Source organism: Cicer arietinum, chromosome 7, assembly GCF_000331145.2.
Source record: "Cicer arietinum cultivar CDC Frontier isolate Library 1 chromosome 7, Cicar.CDCFrontier_v2.0, whole genome shotgun sequence".
NCBI lineage: Eukaryota > Viridiplantae > Streptophyta > Magnoliopsida > Fabales > Fabaceae > Cicer > Cicer arietinum.
In genome coordinates this window covers 11,633,283-11,652,654 of record NC_021166.2, presented here as the reverse complement: position 1 = coordinate 11,652,654, position 19,372 = coordinate 11,633,283, and the positions used below count along the sequence as shown (strand labels likewise).

The 19,372-nt window shown below is 26.5% G+C and overlaps 1 long non-coding RNA gene across 1 annotated transcript; it reads left to right on the top strand.

Moving 5' to 3' along the window:
• The first annotated feature begins 15,378 nt into the window (after positions 1–15,378).
• LOC113787627 (uncharacterized) lies at positions 15,379–16,914 on the top strand. Its single transcript, XR_003474141.2, has 3 exons — positions 15,379–15,502; positions 15,944–15,996; positions 16,568–16,914. It is a non-coding gene; the product is annotated as an uncharacterized lncRNA (long non-coding RNA).
• Positions 16,915–19,372: the final 2,458 nt, after the last annotated feature.

Genomic DNA, 19,372 nt, shown 5'->3' with positions numbered 1-19,372 from the left:
TATTTAATTATTTTTTAATAAATATTTAAATTTGAATTGATTTTGCAAATGTACTAGGATCCACTTTTTCTTATGGATACTAAAGAATTTACCTACTTTTAACGAATTTTTATTATATATATATCAATGACATTTTACTAGATAAATAATTATGAAAATATTAAGTTATGTCTTGCTATTTTTATTTTTTTTTTGGACTAATATCTTATTATTAGTTTGAGAAAAAAATTATTTATGCTAATTTTTTTTTTTTGTGAAACAAGAAAAAGCATGATATATGAAAAAAAAATTGAAGTCATTAGCTAGGCTTTCATCCAAAAGTGAAATGGATGTGAAACACATGAGTCATGTTCCACAAAGGTCTGTAACCAATACGAAACGGTACCACTCAGTTTTAGCCTGAATTGACTGGTTTTTATTCCACACAGCCGGGGAACAAAGTGCCATAAAATATTGGTTGTATTCGAGTTTGGAAATATGCAGTGTTTGATATTAATTATTTTGAAATATTACCCAACTACTTTTGCTTCTGGGAAAATTTGTTTTTTGTCAATTTCGTGTACGGTCTGCCATTTTATTTTATTTTATTTTGTTTGGAAATCTAAATAGTCATATTGAGGTCATGGCATAATGAAATATGTTTATCGGAGTGTATTATAATTTGCTCACTCATTACGGTTGTTGAAATGGACATGCGATTATGCAAAAGTATTTCTTTAAAATTATGGTTGATATGTACTTAAAATTTAATTCAAAAATTTAATTAATTATGATAAAAAAAAAATTAAGATAAAAAAAATAAAAAATAGAATTGATATATTTTATGGCAGTTAATAAAAATTACGGTTGATATATATTACGACAATTATATATAGATAGACGATCTTAATAAATAGGCTAAATTACATTTGTGGTCCCTTAACTTAATTTCAAGTAACGTTTTAGTCTCTTATCTTCTTTTTTTCCCGATTTAGTCCTTTACTCCTAATAATATCAAATAAAGTATGAAAATATGAGTTTATTTAAAGATTTGTGTTACGAATTTGATGAAATTTGTATTATATTGAAGAATATAATTAATTTTATGAGTTTCGATTGAATTTTTGTTTAAAAAAGGATAACTTTTTCTTATGGATACTAAAGAATTTACCTACTTTTAACGAATTTTTATTATATATATATCAATGACATTTTACTAGATAAATAATTATGAAAATATTAAGTTATGTCTTGCTATTTTTATTTTTTTTTTGGACTAATATCTTATTATTAGTTTGAGAAAAAAATTATTTATGCTAATTTTTTTTTTTTGTGAAACAAGAAAAAGCATGATATATGAAAAAAAAATTGAAGTCATTAGCTAGGCTTTCATCCAAAAGTGAAATGGATGTGAAACACATGAGTCATGTTCCACAAAGGTCTGTAACCAATACGAAACGGTACCACTCAGTTTTAGCCTGAATTGACTGGTTTTTATTCCACACAGCCGGGGAACAAAGTGCCATAAAATATTGGTTGTATTCGAGTTTGGAAATATGCAGTGTTTGATATTAATTATTTTGAAATATTACCCAACTACTTTTGCTTCTGGGAAAATTTGTTTTTTGTCAATTTCGTGTACGGTCTGCCATTTTATTTTATTTTATTTTGTTTGGAAATCTAAATAGTCATATTGAGGTCATGGCATAATGAAATATGTTTATCGGAGTGTATTATAATTTGCTCACTCATTACGGTTGTTGAAATGGACATGCGATTATGCAAAAGTATTTCTTTAAAATTATGGTTGATATGTACTTAAAATTTAATTCAAAAATTTAATTAATTATGATAAAAAAAAAATTAAGATAAAAAAAATAAAAAATAGAATTGATATATTTTATGGCAGTTAATAAAAATTACGGTTGATATATATTACGACAATTATATATAGATAGACGATCTTAATAAATAGGCTAAATTACATTTGTGGTCCCTTAACTTAATTTCAAGTAACGTTTTAGTCTCTTATCTTCTTTTTTTCCCGATTTAGTCCTTTACTCCTAATAATATCAAATAAAGTATGAAAATATGAGTTTATTTAAAGATTTGTGTTACGAATTTGATGAAATTTGTATTATATTGAAGAATATAATTAATTTTATGAGTTTCGATTGAATTTTTGTTTAAAAAAGGATAACGTTGTTGAAATTTTAAAACATAAAATATCAAATTGTCATTTAAAATTAAAATAAAAGACTAAATCGGAAAAAAAATAAAAATAAATGACTAAAACGTTGTCTAAAATTAAGTTAAGGGACCACAAATGTAATTTAGCCTAATAAATATTGTATTGATTGTAGTGTAAAATTTAAAAATATTAACGTCGTTTTCATCAACAACAACAAAACATGCATGTAGTCCCTTAAAAGTATAAAAATGTATTATTATCATTTTTTTAGATGAATATTTAGTTAGGGGAGGAATTTTTAGTGGCTTGAGATTGAATTTTGAACCTTTGATATAAAACTTTAATTTAATGTCTCAATTCAACTATTGAATTATACTTGGAGGAACAATTCATATGAGTACGTGGTAATATAATAATGTTGATTGAACATGAACAAAGGAAAACAAATTTTAGTTGAATTTTGAAACGATCATATTCATTTTTCTTGTGTTTTTGTTAAGTTGCTTGCATGAAATAATTGTCTCATTTAATCTCTATAAATCGAATTCTTTTCCCTCAAATTATATATATGGAGAAGTACTTGGAATTGGCATACATTTGTTCCAAAATATACTATATAGTATATATATCTTTAATTGATATTTTTAAGAGCTAAAGTAAAAGGTATGTTGATCACTTCAAGTTTCAATAGTTCAATGGTCCAAAATGTTTGATTCGAAAGTATTTGTTTTAATTAAAATAGTACTTTGAACATTGAATTAATGATAATAAAGAAACGTTCAAGTCAAATTGCACCTTATGTACTGAAAAAAATTCCTTAATTAACATTTATCTCCACTTTATTGGTGGTATTGAACTCGATCAGGTCCAAATTAGTACGTATATATTACTCGCTATATATATCTTACTTGCGCTCTAAGTTGCACTGAACTATATATAAAACTATAAGCTATTTGTAATCAAAACTAGCTCTAGTAAAAATTCACAGGTTAATTTTAACGAGCCTTACGCGTACGATCAGATCTATAATAAATTAATAGTACATATTTCGAATTTATAAATATGCGTATCATCTTTTTTGGGCTTTGTCTACTAAAATAATATAATATGGTGATTTGATGGATATCATATTATTTTGTCTATAAAATTCATTTTTGTTTAATGCAGTGTGTACATGAACGAGGCTTTGACCTTCAGAAAATGGCCGCCAGTTGCAGAATATTAATCCTAGTCAATATATTAGATTAGATAGTATAGTACTAGTACGTATTTTAATATTGTTTATTGCTCCTCTTGTTTTTTTTCTTCATTTTCTTGAGTTAGTTTTCCAAATTTCGTGTTTTTTTTTTGTCATACGTCCACATACCTAGGTATGTTTTTATTTATAACTGTATTTTCCATTTCGTTTTATTTTTCTCATAGACACACGTACCGTACAGGCTAAACTGTTTTTTAATTTAATTATGAAATTATTATAAAATTATTTAACAAAAAAGCTCAACTTTTTTTTAAAATTTATTATGTGTGACCAACTTGTGTATATGAATAAAATATTATATATATATATATATATATATATATATATATATATATATATTAGAATAAACCATTTATTGTATTTTTGTAATAAAGATTCTTTATTTTTAAATCTTTTAAGAAAACTTTTTATATTTCAGTGATAAAATATTCTTTATTAGAAATTTGAATTATAATTATTTGTTGTAACTTTCCGACGTCTATATATATTCTTCTCTCTTAAATTATTGTGTTATAAATTCGACGTTTGTATTTTATTATTTTATTTATAATTTTTGTTCATATATATATCAAGTTTGTTGCAAAAAATGAGAAAAAACAATATTATCATTGTATAAATTCAACAAAATTCACATTTTTTATTGATTTATTAACCTTTTTAGAGATAAATAAAATATATTTTTTTATAGATATTAACACAAGATATATTATTTAATAAGAAAATAATTTAATAGGTCAGATTTTGAAAAAAAAAAACAAATAATTAATTAAAACATTTGCCAAGTTTTCATTTTTATTAAGTAAGTCGATCCAATTAAAGCAAAGTTTGATATAATATGGTTTATTGTCACTCCTACTCAGGTTTAATTTATCCCTCCAAATCAAGATATATTACTAAATTCGCTTGGAAAATAGTATCTCATATGAATCACACTACATCCATGTTTAGTTCTACAATGATAAAATTAATATTAAATAAATTAATTTTGTAAAATAAATTAATTATACTTTATAAATTAATTAAGTGTAAAGTGATTTATCTTTGAATATATTCACATAAAAATAAATTGAACAATACATTTTATTGTAAAACTCATATTTAAATTTAAAAGCTACAAATCATAGTTTCAAGTTAGAATTAATTTTTAAAGCAAAATCAATTATACTCAAGAATAACTCAACCTATCAAAATCAATTTTACACATTTAAAATTGATTATGACTACAAAAGCGAATATTATACTTTTAAAATTGATTCTAACTACTCCAAATTGTTGAGAGTATTTTATTTAAGTTTAAAATAAGATATTATCAAAATATATAATTTATATTTGTGTTTAAACTATGTTTAACATTTATTCTTTATTTTAAGAATATGATTTAAGTATGTTGTTAGGATATCACAGAAAAATATGTTATAAATCGGAATTTAACTCTATCGAGCAACTGATAAATCTTTTTTGAATATAAAATTTTTTGCAAAAAAAACAAAAAAAGATATTCTAATATACAAAATATATCACACATATAATTATACTTTTATAAATACAAACAACAACAAAATTCGATCACAGACAGTAACCAAACATAGACTAAATTATCCTATATTTTAGAAGAAACATAGCATCCATATGAATCACGTTACACGAGTGGAGAATAAAAAAGGTGTAACAAGACGCATCTTTTATGTATTCAGATTCTTATGAATCAACAATATTTTTCATGAGTTGAGAAAGAGAGACCACCGGCCATTTCGTAAACGTGTAAAGCGAAAGTGAAAGCGACTGTAGTAAACACGCGGAGTTGGGTGCACGATTTTTATACTCTTTTTTATCGTTAAAACATGTTTTTCAGAAAACTTTTATAGTACTACAAAGTACAAAAGTGCGGCCGTATTATCAAAAGTTTAATGAATAATTCAGTTAATTTTTCACTTATTTATTTATGTTAATTTATAATACTTAGCACATTCATCATTTTAGTTTTTAATAATTATATAAATTATTTTTATAATTAAAAATTATAATAAAAAAAATTAAATGTAAAACTTAAAAGTTGGTAGTGTAAAATTTAAATATAACGTACGTTAGTTTATTAAAATTATATTTTTCAATTATTGATCAATTAATTTAATATATAAAAAATATTAATTTGTAAATGTACAATAGAAGTCTTATGTTTTAATGTTTTAAAATTTCAACTTTTTTATTTTAATATTAACGGAATCAAAATATACCAATTTTTAATTTATATTTTATCTAAAAAATAATATATGAAAAAAAAAAAAAGGATTTAATTCCAGTTGCAAATTTGCAATGTAGGTAATGGCGGTGTTCCTTCCCCTTCTCTTTCTCTTCTATTCTCCTCTTATTTTGATTAATTTTTGGAATGTTTTGTTGGTGAGAGCAATGTATTCGGAATGGGGCATCACTTTGATACTACCTACTGACTTATTTTATGGCTCTTTGTTTGTATTTGTATAAATAGATAGATGGATTCCACAATTTTTTACCATAATAAATTGATTTAGTCGTTGTTTTCGTCATCTTATTTTAATTGAATAATGAAAATATAGTCCTCGTGTTTTATTTGTTCATAATTTTGGTCTTCAAACATAATTTTGATACAAAATTTTAAATTTATAAAATACATTTCTTACTCTCATCACACACAATAAATCTTAACCCTCCATAGAAATCACAACTGTTTTGATTCGAACTCAGCAACCGTTCGATCAATTGATGCAGTTCACCGTCTAGTGCAACTGATTAACTTCTTCAACATTGTCAATAAGAACACTAAGTAAGGTTACATTTCGAAGACCTAGATTCCTGTGGAGTTCGTCGCAAAATTGGTCGTCGATGGCGACACAATTGCGAAGGATCGATATGACGATGTGGCAGTCGTCAAATGTACGACTCAAGAAGAAGAAGAAGAAGAAGAATTGACCAACGAAGAGAAAAAGAATGGAATGAAATTATTATTAGAGTTTATGAGCTCATTTTTTTTATATAATTAAATGATGTAATAAAATAAAAAATGTGTTTTTAAAAATAAAAAATGTTTTTATAAATTTAGAATAATTATAAAATATAATTAATCCACATAAAAAGTTTCAACTCATGTGTTTTATGACACATCATTACAAAAATGACACATTATCAAATTTTAGATCAAAATTCTGTTTGGAGATCAAAACTGAAAAAAAATAAAATCAAAAAGTTATTTTTATTATTTAACTAAAATAAAAGGATCAAATCTGCAATTAAGTCTAATAATTTTTAACTTCATCTAATAGTTCTAGTTTTGAGTATTGGATTTTAGCTTCATGTGACTTTTACAGTGAAGTAATACGATTGATAGAGAGGGATGATTTTACATATATTTGACTTGACATAGTTACAGTTGCCTTTGCTTCAACTTGTTTTTCTGAATAGTTCAAATGTTAGCGTGGGCCAGCTGAGTTTACTGTGAAAATTTCAAACACATTATTGTAGTTACTATAACTTAGTAAAATGGACAAACTTGCTTGCTGCTACAAAGTTTTTTTAATACTTTGAACTTTATTCATTTGTGCTAATGATCTTCCAATGGTTTCACAGATTTTGCTAGCAGATAATTTGAAACATTACTAGCGACTGAAGCTGACATGTTAAATAAAAAAAAAAAAAAAAAAAAAAATTTTTTTTTTTTTTTTTTTTTTTTTTTTTTTATTAATATATAAAGCTACAAAGTCTTTTAGTTTAGGACTTTACTTGCACATTACATGAATTTGAGTCGCAAGCGCATGGCCCTTTATTATTTAGAGTTAAATATAATTTTTTTAACAATATTTATTATGTCTTTTATATATATTTTTTAATTAATTTTGGTTATTATTTTTATAAGTGATGTATTTTAATTTTTTTTTGTAATCACAACAAAAATTATAACAATATATAATTATTGAAATCGTTTTTAATAGTTGTCAACATGTGTCTAATATAATATTATTTTTAAAAAATATCAATTTATCTCAATAACATATTTGCACTTAAAAAAAACTCTTCATCATGCTTTGAAATAGAATATAAGCTATTTGAAATGAATTATGTTTATCAAAATGATATGTAATTTAATTTTGTGTTTGTTAACTTTATACATTTAATTTTATAACTGATCCAATATTAAATTTCAATAGTTCATGATAGAAATCATACAATTGTTTGAAAATATTATGATGAAAAAAAAACTAAAATATATTATTTATAAATGATAAGCGATGAAAATAAATTAAAAAAAGATAAATGAGCAAAATGAATATTTGGTAAAAAATAAATGACCAAAAGTATATTTAAGCTTATTATTTATTAATCGTAGACTTCTATGATACATTTGAAAAAATTAACATGTTTTAGTATTATCAGATTAAATCACCAATAGTTGAATTACATGTCATCTATGAATGAGTTTGATCATATTTTAGATTTAACACTACTGAATTTTTAAATTTTATGTTTTGTGTCTATTTTGAAATGAGATTTTTTGTGATGATTTTAATTAAAATTTTAATTATAAAAATAATTTATTTAACTATTTGAGTCAAAATTGAATAGATAAATGTATCAAAATTATTTATTTAGTCAACTTTAATAAATATTATATATAGTAATGTCCACGTGGATAAATTAAAAAAAATACTGATTAAAATATTTATAATATCAATATACACTCTTTTTTTTTATAGTATTGTAGAAGTTGTCTCATTAACTAGTCTTGGTCACCTTAAAATTAAAATTGAGTCATTCTATCTAAATTCTTAATGAACAAAGCATTTTTGGTCAAGGTAAATGTTTCAGTGTCTAAGTTAAGCTAGTTTTCGTTATCATTGCTCATTGACATATAAAGTAAATTTTATAATAGGTTTTTCAAATAAATAAAGAAAAACAAGACTTATAAAAAATAAAAAGAATTAAATTTTTATGCATCTATATTCAAATGAATATGACCGTCATCTTGACCAACCGAGTTAAATGAAAATCTATAATTAATTTGTCATATTATATATTCATAATTAAATTGAATTTTTTGAAGGCAATATTTGAATCTAAATTTTAAAAGTTTAAAACCCTAACTGGGGCTGCTTGTCCTTTGAGCCGACCATATCAAAAGCAAATCCAAAAATATTATTTATTAGGTAAGAAAACAAGTATAATATTTTTTACCAAAAAAAATATAAAATAAAGGTCTAAACCGTTCTTAATTAAGAAAATAAGAAGATTTAATTGATCTTAAAAATTTTAAAAGTAATAATTTATAATATTATAAGTTTTTATAGTGAAATAGGTGAAAATAATCTATAAAATTTTAAGATAAAAAATATTTGATTCTCTAACGTAAAAAGAAGAAAATTAAAATGTATAAAGATATAAGAGATGAATATATAAGAGTATAGATGAAAGAAAGAAAGAAAAAAAAATTAACGGAGCAACATCTATTATTCTTTTCGAAACAAAATATTTAAAAATATATTAAAATAGAAAATAACCTTTCTACTAATTTAAAAAATAAAATAAAATAAAATTGCGGGGCAAGAGCCCTATGAGGTAATGAAAAGTAATGAATAGAACTACCCGTGGACCCTGTCATTGCCCTACTGAACCGACTCAAGAATATAACTAGCAACGAAACTACTCCGAATGTTATAGTCAAGAATGTGTTGCATGAATATTATTTCGTGTACCCTAAGTATCTCTTTGTATTAAATTCAGTGTCTATATATCAAATTATGTTATTTTTACAAGATGTAGAGTTACTTTTTATATATATTGGAGTATTGGACTATTAATTGTAGACAGAGACATCGCATGGCAAAGGTGGAGTACTGCCCAACAACTTATTACTCGTTCCTAGCTAGTCTCATTGACAAATATTACAAGAAATTGTTTTTTCTTATCCAATGTTGACAAAGGTAATCAACATGGCGATATCAACTAATTTGTGTCAACATGTTTGTGTGTGATTTTGGTTTGGATATATACCTTCAAAATAAAATTGTTATTACTTAGAGATTGGAGATAGAAATGTCTTGTTATAAAGGAGTATTACATTAATACTTCCATCAAAATATTATATATATATATATAATACTAATATTCCAAAGGGGACGAAGTATTGTTTTAAACATGACAGGGATACAAAAATATATAATCTGACATTGTGTGATATTTGTATTCTTTTGTTTGTCGTTTGAGGAGTCGTGTATCTTGCTTGAAATAGTAGTAGTGTTTTTTTGTGTGTAAATGGCCAAGTTTGGACTTTGATCGATTCACATTGCATCATAAATTCGTTCAACTCCCATTAAAGTATTATTTACTATTCGGTCAATATTGACTTTTTGAATTATCATGCATTTAAATTCTTTGTAAATTTCCATAAATGGGGATTTTCTAAGCATGGAAAGCTTTATATTTAAAAAAAATAAAAAAAAAATAAAAACAATACATGATCATCTAATTTATCTATTAATATTATTAATTTTAGAATTAAATAAGTTTTTAATTCTTATAAAATTTCAAAATTTTAATTGTAGTCTCCATAAAAAGACTCTCAACTTTTTAGTCACTAAAAAAATTATTCATTTTTAATTCCTATTTTTTTGTAAATATTTAATATTTTATCCCTTAAAAAAATCCTTATAAAATTAAAATATAAATTAAAAGTGAAATATTTTTATAGACTAAACTTAAAAAGTCATAATTGTGTAGGAACTAAAAACACATTTAATCCTTAAATCTATAAGAAGAATTAATTCAATAGTCAAGTTTTTATGAATCATTTCACAGTCAAGTCTATAGTATAGTTGATTTAGTTTTTCAAGTTTGAAGGTTAGCTAAATGACTTTAGTATCATTTGTCATATATTTTTGTTAACTTTATTTTAATTTGTAGTCAAACTAAAATATGCAGTCCTTTTACTTCTTCTTTTCTTTTATTTATAACAAAAAAATTAGATTAGAAAAAACACACAGTATGTAAAGTCAAAGAAATCACCAACTTCATTAAAGATTTACACTATAATGTAATTACAATGTATGAACCTTTAATTTTAAAAGAGTCAATTAACAAACCCACTATTATTAAAGAAGCTCAGCTCCTTTTTGAGTTAAACCTTGTAACTTAAGTTTGATTTGTCAAAACTTTAAGACATAAGTCAGGTTTGTCATAATTCATATACTTTTTTTTTTTAGATTTGAGTCCAACTTTCATTAAAGTCTACTATAACATATTAGATCACTGAAAAACTTATTTTATATTAAAAAAATTAATTAGTATTCAGACATATTTTTGAAAGGACAAAAAAATTAATAGATAAATGAAATTAAATATTTTTTTTTTATATTTAAATTGATATTGTAAAGAATTTGACTTTAAATGATATCACACTTCAATTCTATTTTATTATAATGAATTTAAATTTGTCAGAAATTAATGTAGAATAATATAATTAAATTACTAAAAGTTTAACAAATTTAAAATTTAACTTAAAATTCAAAATCTAATATAATAATAATAATAATAATAATAATAATAATAATAATAATAATAATAATAATATTCATATTTACTTAAATAGACTGGTCTGTTAGATCTAAAAGATTTTTTTTTATGAAATGTAATATGATTAATTTAAATAAATAAATTTATAAAAAGCCTAAATTTTGTATATTTTAAAAAAACTAGTCTAACTTGAGTCTGTCTTAGACTAAACCATAAGAACCTATCAAATAGTCAATTTTGCTACCTACACTCTTATTTTTTCTCCTCACACCCCTCAATTTTTTTTTATAATAACAAAATACTTAAAATATCCTTACCTATTTATAACATTTGTAACTCTTACGTGAACTCAATTCACGAACGCGTACATGAACTCAATTCACGTACGTTTACGTAAACTCATTTTATGTGTACCTACGTGAACTCAATTTACGTACGTCTTGTTTACGTAATTGAGATCACGTATACGTGAATTGAATTCACGCACATTTACGTGAACTAGGTGTACGTGAACTTAGAATCAAGTTTACGTATGTGTACGTGAATTAAGTTCACGTAGGTGTAAGTAAATTGAATTGTACGTGAATTGAGTTCTGTAAGTGAATTGAGTTTCCTTAGATGTTAAATCAAGTGCAGTAGTCCTCCCTAAAAAAAATATAATAAAAAAGGGCTCAAATTTTTTTTATTTAATAAAAAAGCCTCACATCCTAATATTCTTAAAAAACTACAACCGATAAAATCTTATATAAATTTAATATTATCTCAACAAATATTAAAATCAATGAACATTATTATTACTTGTAAAAGAAATATCATACGATATTAAATATATTAATTTAATAAATAATATATAATATATAAATGTAAGCTTGAAAATATGAATCATACTATTTAAAATTACAAAAATAAAAAAAAGAGCTGAAACTTTTATTGAATCGCAAAAGGGATATAAATAAATTTATCAAAACAATTAATCATTTCTCTTGGTGATTACTAGTTGATACAATTTTGAGAGATTTATTGATAAAAAAATGTGTTATGAAAATTAATGATATAAATTTTGTTAAAGATGAATCTTCGAGACACTTGCTTTAGTGAATTTACCTTTAAGTCGGCTATGGTATTCAATGAAGTTTAAGAATTTACATGCAATACGTGAATATCACGTACACATTCATTAACTCAATTTACGTACACATTCGTGAACTCATTTCACGTACGTAAACTCAGTTCACGTATACGTGATCTTATTTATGTAAATGAGTCGTATGTAAATGGAGTTCATGTAAGTACACATAAATTGAATTTACGTATGAGTTAATAATATTATTAATAGATAAAGACATTTTGTGTATTTTGATTTTATAAAAAAATTAAAGAGTGTGAGTAGTAAAAAGGGGATGCGGATAGCAATATTATCAAATAGTTTAGTCTATTTTCATATCTACTTCTCAAGGTGTTCTAAAAATCATTATCAAACATTGAGATTGAAAGGCCTAAGCATCGGTTTGCATTTAAGGCCTTTTTCATCTTTCAAAACTTATATTTGAACTTAAATGCATCATATGGTAAAAAAAAGTCGGCTGGAATATATATTCTTGGATGGAAATGCAACATATGATATATATGTTAAGGTCTTTCACTAGGAAAAAAATTTGTTAGGCCTTTCTAGTGCATTTGGAATATGATAAAGGCCTCAAATGCAAACTGATGCTTGGGCCTTCCGATAGAAAAAAAAAATTTGTTAAATTTTACTAGTGGATTTATATTTTATTGAAATGTCATTAATGTGGACTTCATACACAATCATATATAACCAGGATGGCATTAACATACACAGTTGTCTTCAATTTCCTTTGTGAATTCTTTCTTTATTTTTAACGCGATTGTAACATGACATAAGCTATTTGGAGGTGATAGTTTGTTTTTGTTTTTTGTTTTTTGGGTACAAATTGGAGGTGATATTTACTACTACATTTGTTACTATGACAACTAAGGTTCATCAATGTGCCTATGTATTTAAACATTATTTTCATTGTTAATATATTTTCTTTTTTTCAATATATAGAAAAAATGTTTATTGTCAATTCTATTGTTTCTCCACAAATATTTTCAAAAAAGTATGTCGATGATAAGTACAAGTTTTGTGAATGTCCACGGTCTTTATTGACTAATGCAGACACTTTACAATTCATCATACTATTCAGTAGTTTGTGTCTGATTCAGAATTGTAAATGAAGTGAAAAACCAAATTACATGTAAGATTTCAAGCTAAACCAAAATTGGGAAATACAAAACTCAACTTAGAGGTGAATGTTGAGAACTTATTGTCTATCATGATGTTCTAGCTTATGGTAAATCCTATGTACTCATAGTTGGAAAAGTGAAAGCAGACAAGTCTTTCCTAATACCAAACAATTCGCTAATTTGTGTCTTTAAGACATTCATTCACATAAAGCAATGATGCCTTTTGAATCTTCACAATTGAAGGTTGCTTGTTCCACTTTGAGGAATACCATAGCCAATAGGTTAGAAATACCAAAATTTAATTTTTCATCTTAGTGGGGTGTATTGTATATCAATGTATTAAATGAAATAGAAAAATATGAGATATTGTCAACTAAGAACATGCTATAAAAGGTAATTTTGAACTATCACACAACAATATTCACACTACAAAATTTAGTAATGTTGTTTTGTTGGTGAAGCCAAGATTTTAGTGACGCTAATGATCTTTCTATTATTGTGTGATGGAACTAATAGAAGAGACGATTTAGTATGCTTTTCATCCTATTTTGGGTAAGTGAGGAAGCAACTCTGAAGATAAAAAATCATTAAATGTTTTTCTTTCTTTTACATTAACAAATTTAGGGATGCTTGACACAAACACATATAGACACTAGACACATATACAAAATATAACACCGTTGCAGTTCTAAACATGTGAGAGGTTTGACATAAACACAAAATTTGACGTAGTCAAAGTTCAAAATAGATGAATCACTTGACACAAACACACAATTTAACACATCACAATTCAAAATAAATGTGACACTTGAGACAAACACAAAGTCTGGTGCCATCATAATTAACTTATACAACTGCGAGGTGGGTTCATACCCGAGACACGACGTATAATATAACAATATCAACATTTTTCAATTGAGTTACCACTTAAGGGTATTGAACAACTCAATTTTTTTTGTATTAGATAAAATGGTAAATACTACCATAATTAACTCACACAACTACAAGTCCTAGGTTCGAACCCAGGACATAACATCTAACCTAACAATATCAGTATTTGTTAGTTGAGCTAGGACTTAAGGACATGACCAACTCACTTTATTAGAGAATAATGTAAGACTCTAATAAAGTGAGTAATATCAATTATTGATGATTAAATGAATGATTGATATTATATGCACATACATGACCAATCATAAGTGATTGTAATATTAATCATTGATTCACTCACTTTATCAACTGTTGGAAATGATGTTGAAACAACAGAGGTGTGGTGTGAATTGAAAAAAATGAAGAAATCCCACATATGAGAGATATCACACATTAGTAGAGAACAACACATTTAAACTGACCACTGGAATTATTTGACAAGTTTATGCTTGATCACTCCTATTTTTCGCGCATCAGTCTTTGCATATCCAGTCAAATGGACCGCAGATACATCAAAACTCTGAAGAAAAAAAAATTAGTCTTCTCTTTTTTCCCTTTTCTGCTTCCTCCCAAATTTTTTCTTGTCCCTTTACCGAAATATTTTGTTCCTTCAGATTTTTGAGTGGTCATAATATCATATTACGAGTGACTTTAACCGACATATTAAGAAGATGTAATTCTAGAACAGTTTTCTACAGCACAGTAGCAAAATCGATAGTGTAAATGAGTTGTTTTATCCTGGGGCACATGTTTGATAGTCTGTCTTGCACAAGTTTAGACAATGCTGCAAAACATCTTAAAGAGAACGACTAATTCATCGACTCAACTCAGTAATTAAGTTTCATAACCAATAATGAGACATGATACACGAATATAAAGTTTATCATAATCACAATTCAAAACATATAAGATTTTTGACGCATGCATAGTCTATATTGTTGTGACAGATAAAATCAAACAATCAGGCCAAATGAAATTATGGAAAAAAATCTACTTACATCACGATTTATGTAAAGAAGAAGGTAAATTAAGTAATTGTTCTCAAATAATTAATGAATTTCAGTAAAAAATGAATTGCTTTAAAAAAACTCAAACTCAAATTTTAGATTATATCTAAAATAACTAATGAATTAGATTTTCATATCAAACTTTATTTTACCGGGTCTCATTCCCATATAAATAGACGGATAAAAAGAAAGTATTTACAAGCATGGAGCAACGCAATTAACTAACCATTGGTAAATACAAATATATTAGTAGTGTTTATATTGATAGAGTCTTCTATATAGTTTTTAAGGTTACATGATAGAATTTAATTTCTGGCTTTGCGTGTTTGCTAGAACTTCAACAACTACCGTCGGGTGAAAAATCTTAATCTTGCTTCCTCGTATTAATGCAAAAAACATCAAACCCTCCGTATTCACATCATTAATCACGAATTTCCTCCTCTTAATCTTAATCAATTGTTTTTGGTTCCTTCTCAATTCTCACTTTGCTCTTGTTTAGGGTTTCAAATTTAACTACTTAAAATTTTAATTATCGCTGAAATAAGAACCATTTGAGGAAACAATTGATTTACTCTACCTATGTAAAATATCATTTTATGACAAATTTTTCAATTAGCCATGTACATTTACTTCCTTGATTATGATTATGTGCCATTTTATTGATTGGGTTCTTCTCTGTTTGATAATGTGTATTGGGATCATATACATATAATTACTTTAGCTTTGAATTTAATTTCCCATACATGAATAGTTGAATACTACAAAGTTTACGATAAATTTGTATACAATGTGCAGGTTATGGGGCACTTTGGCAGCAATCAAGCTCGTGGGCTTCAATTTTAACAAAGGTATTATTGTTTAGCAATTGCTATACCTAAATTTTGGTTTCTATGAGTAACATAGACTTTAGGATATCAAAATTGAGAAAACTATAGAACTCTTGCCTTGAAGTTTGATTTGTTTGTGCGGTGCAATTTGCTTGATTTCATTACTGTATCATGAATGGGTCTGATTTATTATTATTTTTATGTTTTTAATTAGACTATCATCTAGGTTTGTTTTGCACAAGTAGTGTGCTGCACTGGTCAAATGTATCCATGCACTTAGTGATAATTGTGTTAGATATATATTTCTTCATTAAAATTTTCTGAAAGGTATGCGAAATGCCATCAAATTTGGCAATATGGTATTTTTCAACAACGATTACAGGACATGCCAATGCTTGTTTTGTTAATTTAATTTTAAGTAGTTAAAGGATCATCCTTGGCGTCCTGTAAATACAACTCATGTCGTTAAAAAAAGTTGTGATAGACATTTGATATGTTGAGTTGCGGATTCGAAACTGCAATACTCTGCTTCTCCATATTTAGTGTGCGGTATGTTCACTGCTAAAACCATAATATAAATGATCTTTGCCAGCAATAGATATTCAACAAAAGAGAACATTGATGTCTTTGCCTTCTTTGCAAGTGAAGGTGTACCCTGACTCAAGTGAAGAACAATATATCTAACAAGGTAAAAAATACAACCAAGTTCTTCATCTTGTACTTGTTAACTTTAGTAGGTAACTTGAGCCATCATATTGATGCTCTTCGCAGCAGCATTGACCTTTGAAAATTAGTAATTTTTCTTTAGCAATCAATCTAAGTTTTTGGGGGCATTATTGTTTAGCTTGCTGCTGTGTGGTGTCATTATCTGTGGGAAGGATTCGCCACGATTTTCATCCTCTTGGATAAGTGAAAAAACAACTCCTAAGATACTTCTAAGATCAGTAAATTTTTGTGCTTTTTTCATAAACAAATTTTGAAAATGTCTTAAACCAACACAAAGTTCAGTGTAATGACAGTTCAAAATTGATTATTTGGTATTTCTTTTGTGTTGTGTCATTACTTGAAGGAAGGATTTGTCACGAGTTTCATCCTCTTTCCGATAAGTGAAAAAGCACCTCCTAAGATATTCCTCAGATGAGATATATGTTATCTGTAAATGTTTTGTGCTCCTTTCATGAACAAATTTTGAAAATGCCTGTAACAAACACACAGTTCAGCGTAATAACAGTTCAAAATTGATGATGCCAAACAAGAGTATGAACAAAATCAACTTATTATTCTCATAAATAATAAGAAGCCAAATTTTCATAGCCTAAACTGATTCCATTCAGACTTAGTTTTAATTATTTAAATAAGATTTTAATAGAAAATAAAAATGCTACTGATAAATAATTCAAACTGTCGATTATTATTACATTCAACAAAACAAATACATTATTATTACATTCAACAAAACAAACATGAGTCTCAAGCAAAGTTTAATGTAACAACCAGAGAAGTTAAACACTTTGAATGTCTAGAAAAAAGAGAGAGACATATAGAAACACTTCAGCCACAAACTCTGCATAGTACCAACTCAGAGCCACACACTCACCATCTGTACCAACGACCCCTTGCATTTCTACCCGTCTTCCGGATCCGGCACCATATTCAGGTCCACGAGGAATCTCATTGGTGGTTCATGTCCATTCTGAATGTCATTTTGAGCACCACTCCCCCATGCAACATTATCCTCGTCTGAGTTATTGTTCGCTGCTGCTGCGTGTACTGCTGAGTTTCCACTTGGTATGTTACTCGCTCCTGCTCCTGTCTCCATTGCTTTTTGAGCTCCTGCTTCTGTGCTGTCAGAAGCTGCATCCTCTTTTGGCTCTGGCAAATTCTCTAAGTCTGCCACTTCTTTCATTTTTCTCTTTTATTGCCTACAGTTCTGTTTTTAGCAGTTAAAACAAAACCTTGCAACTCAAAATCGGATTCGCTCGGATCCATATAGGAAGACCTTTGACTGCGATCTCTAAGATTGTAGGCCTTCTTTGGTGTAATCTCTGAAAGTTTTGGTAAAAAAATGTCAATTTAATGTGCTAAAATATAATAAACATTTGCACAAGCGTTCATTGGCATTTTGAAATTGGAGTCTGGTTCCTTGCAGTAACAGACGTAGTTACCAATCTTGATAACCCGATCTAAATCAATATCAAATATTATTTATATCTGGTTCGTTGAATGTGTAATCTAAACCATTTGATATCAAATTAATGACTGAGATTTTTATTGTGTAACTATGTGATGTAGTTACAATGAATTTGAATTTTTTGGTATATTAGTTTATTGAGGATTGTAATTTACAAGCAAAATACAACAATTTCTTTTGTGTAGCCACTTTCTTTATTACTCACTTTGGTGTAGTTGCTAGGAAGCATCGAGTTGCCTTTGCTGGAGTTTTTTTATATGTTCAACATTTACTTGATTTTTGCTCATTTTCTATGCAAGTATATAAGAAGTCTTAAGCCACTAATAGGGTTGGCAAAATGGACCAACACGACTTGATATCAACCCGTTTAAAATGAAGCAGGCGAGACCAACACAATAAAAAAAACAAATGAAACATTAATTCAAGCATAACCTCAAAATCGTCCATTTGAATTGAATCAAGCTTAACCTAAAAATAGTTTAGGTTACTCCAGCAAACAAAACATACCCACTAGCAAAATAAGTTTACAAGTAACATAAACTCAAAACATAATGTGTCCAGCAAAGAAATAAATTAAACTCAGCAATAAGGTTGGGTTGCAGTGACAAAATGAGTTGCAGAAATAAAATAATCTAAGCCAAATATTGAACTAAACCTAGAAGGTCATGTTCATCATGCATTTCCAATCTAGTTAGACTTTTCTAACAATTTTTTCCCTATCGAGATATCCATTGTGATCAACACATCATTGGTAGGTTACAAGACAATATAAAAAATAGTCTTTATGCTACAAAAGCTTACATCTATAAGATTCTTCACAAAAATTGGTTGTGGCAATCAACAAATACCAATAAACATTTTCTTTCTTCAAGTGACTACAAAAATTTATTTTGAAAGTGCAAATTCTATGAATTGATGAGACAAATTATTGAAGAAATAAAATTATCCAAAATGAAGAAATTTCAAGCAATTAAGTACCAAATACACTCATAAGCAATCCACAATTGTTTTGTTAAATTGCATTGGCTAAGTCAGACAAGGTTAACCATCCCAATTATATTGGCACTGCTATGTCAAACTGACAAACAACAAGCATAAAATATTATTTAAAGATAGGAAGAAAATAAAACTTTGGGAGGACATAACCCAAACAAGAAGAAAAACAAAGCATTAAACAAACCGAAAAAAGGCAACCTGAAATGTTGA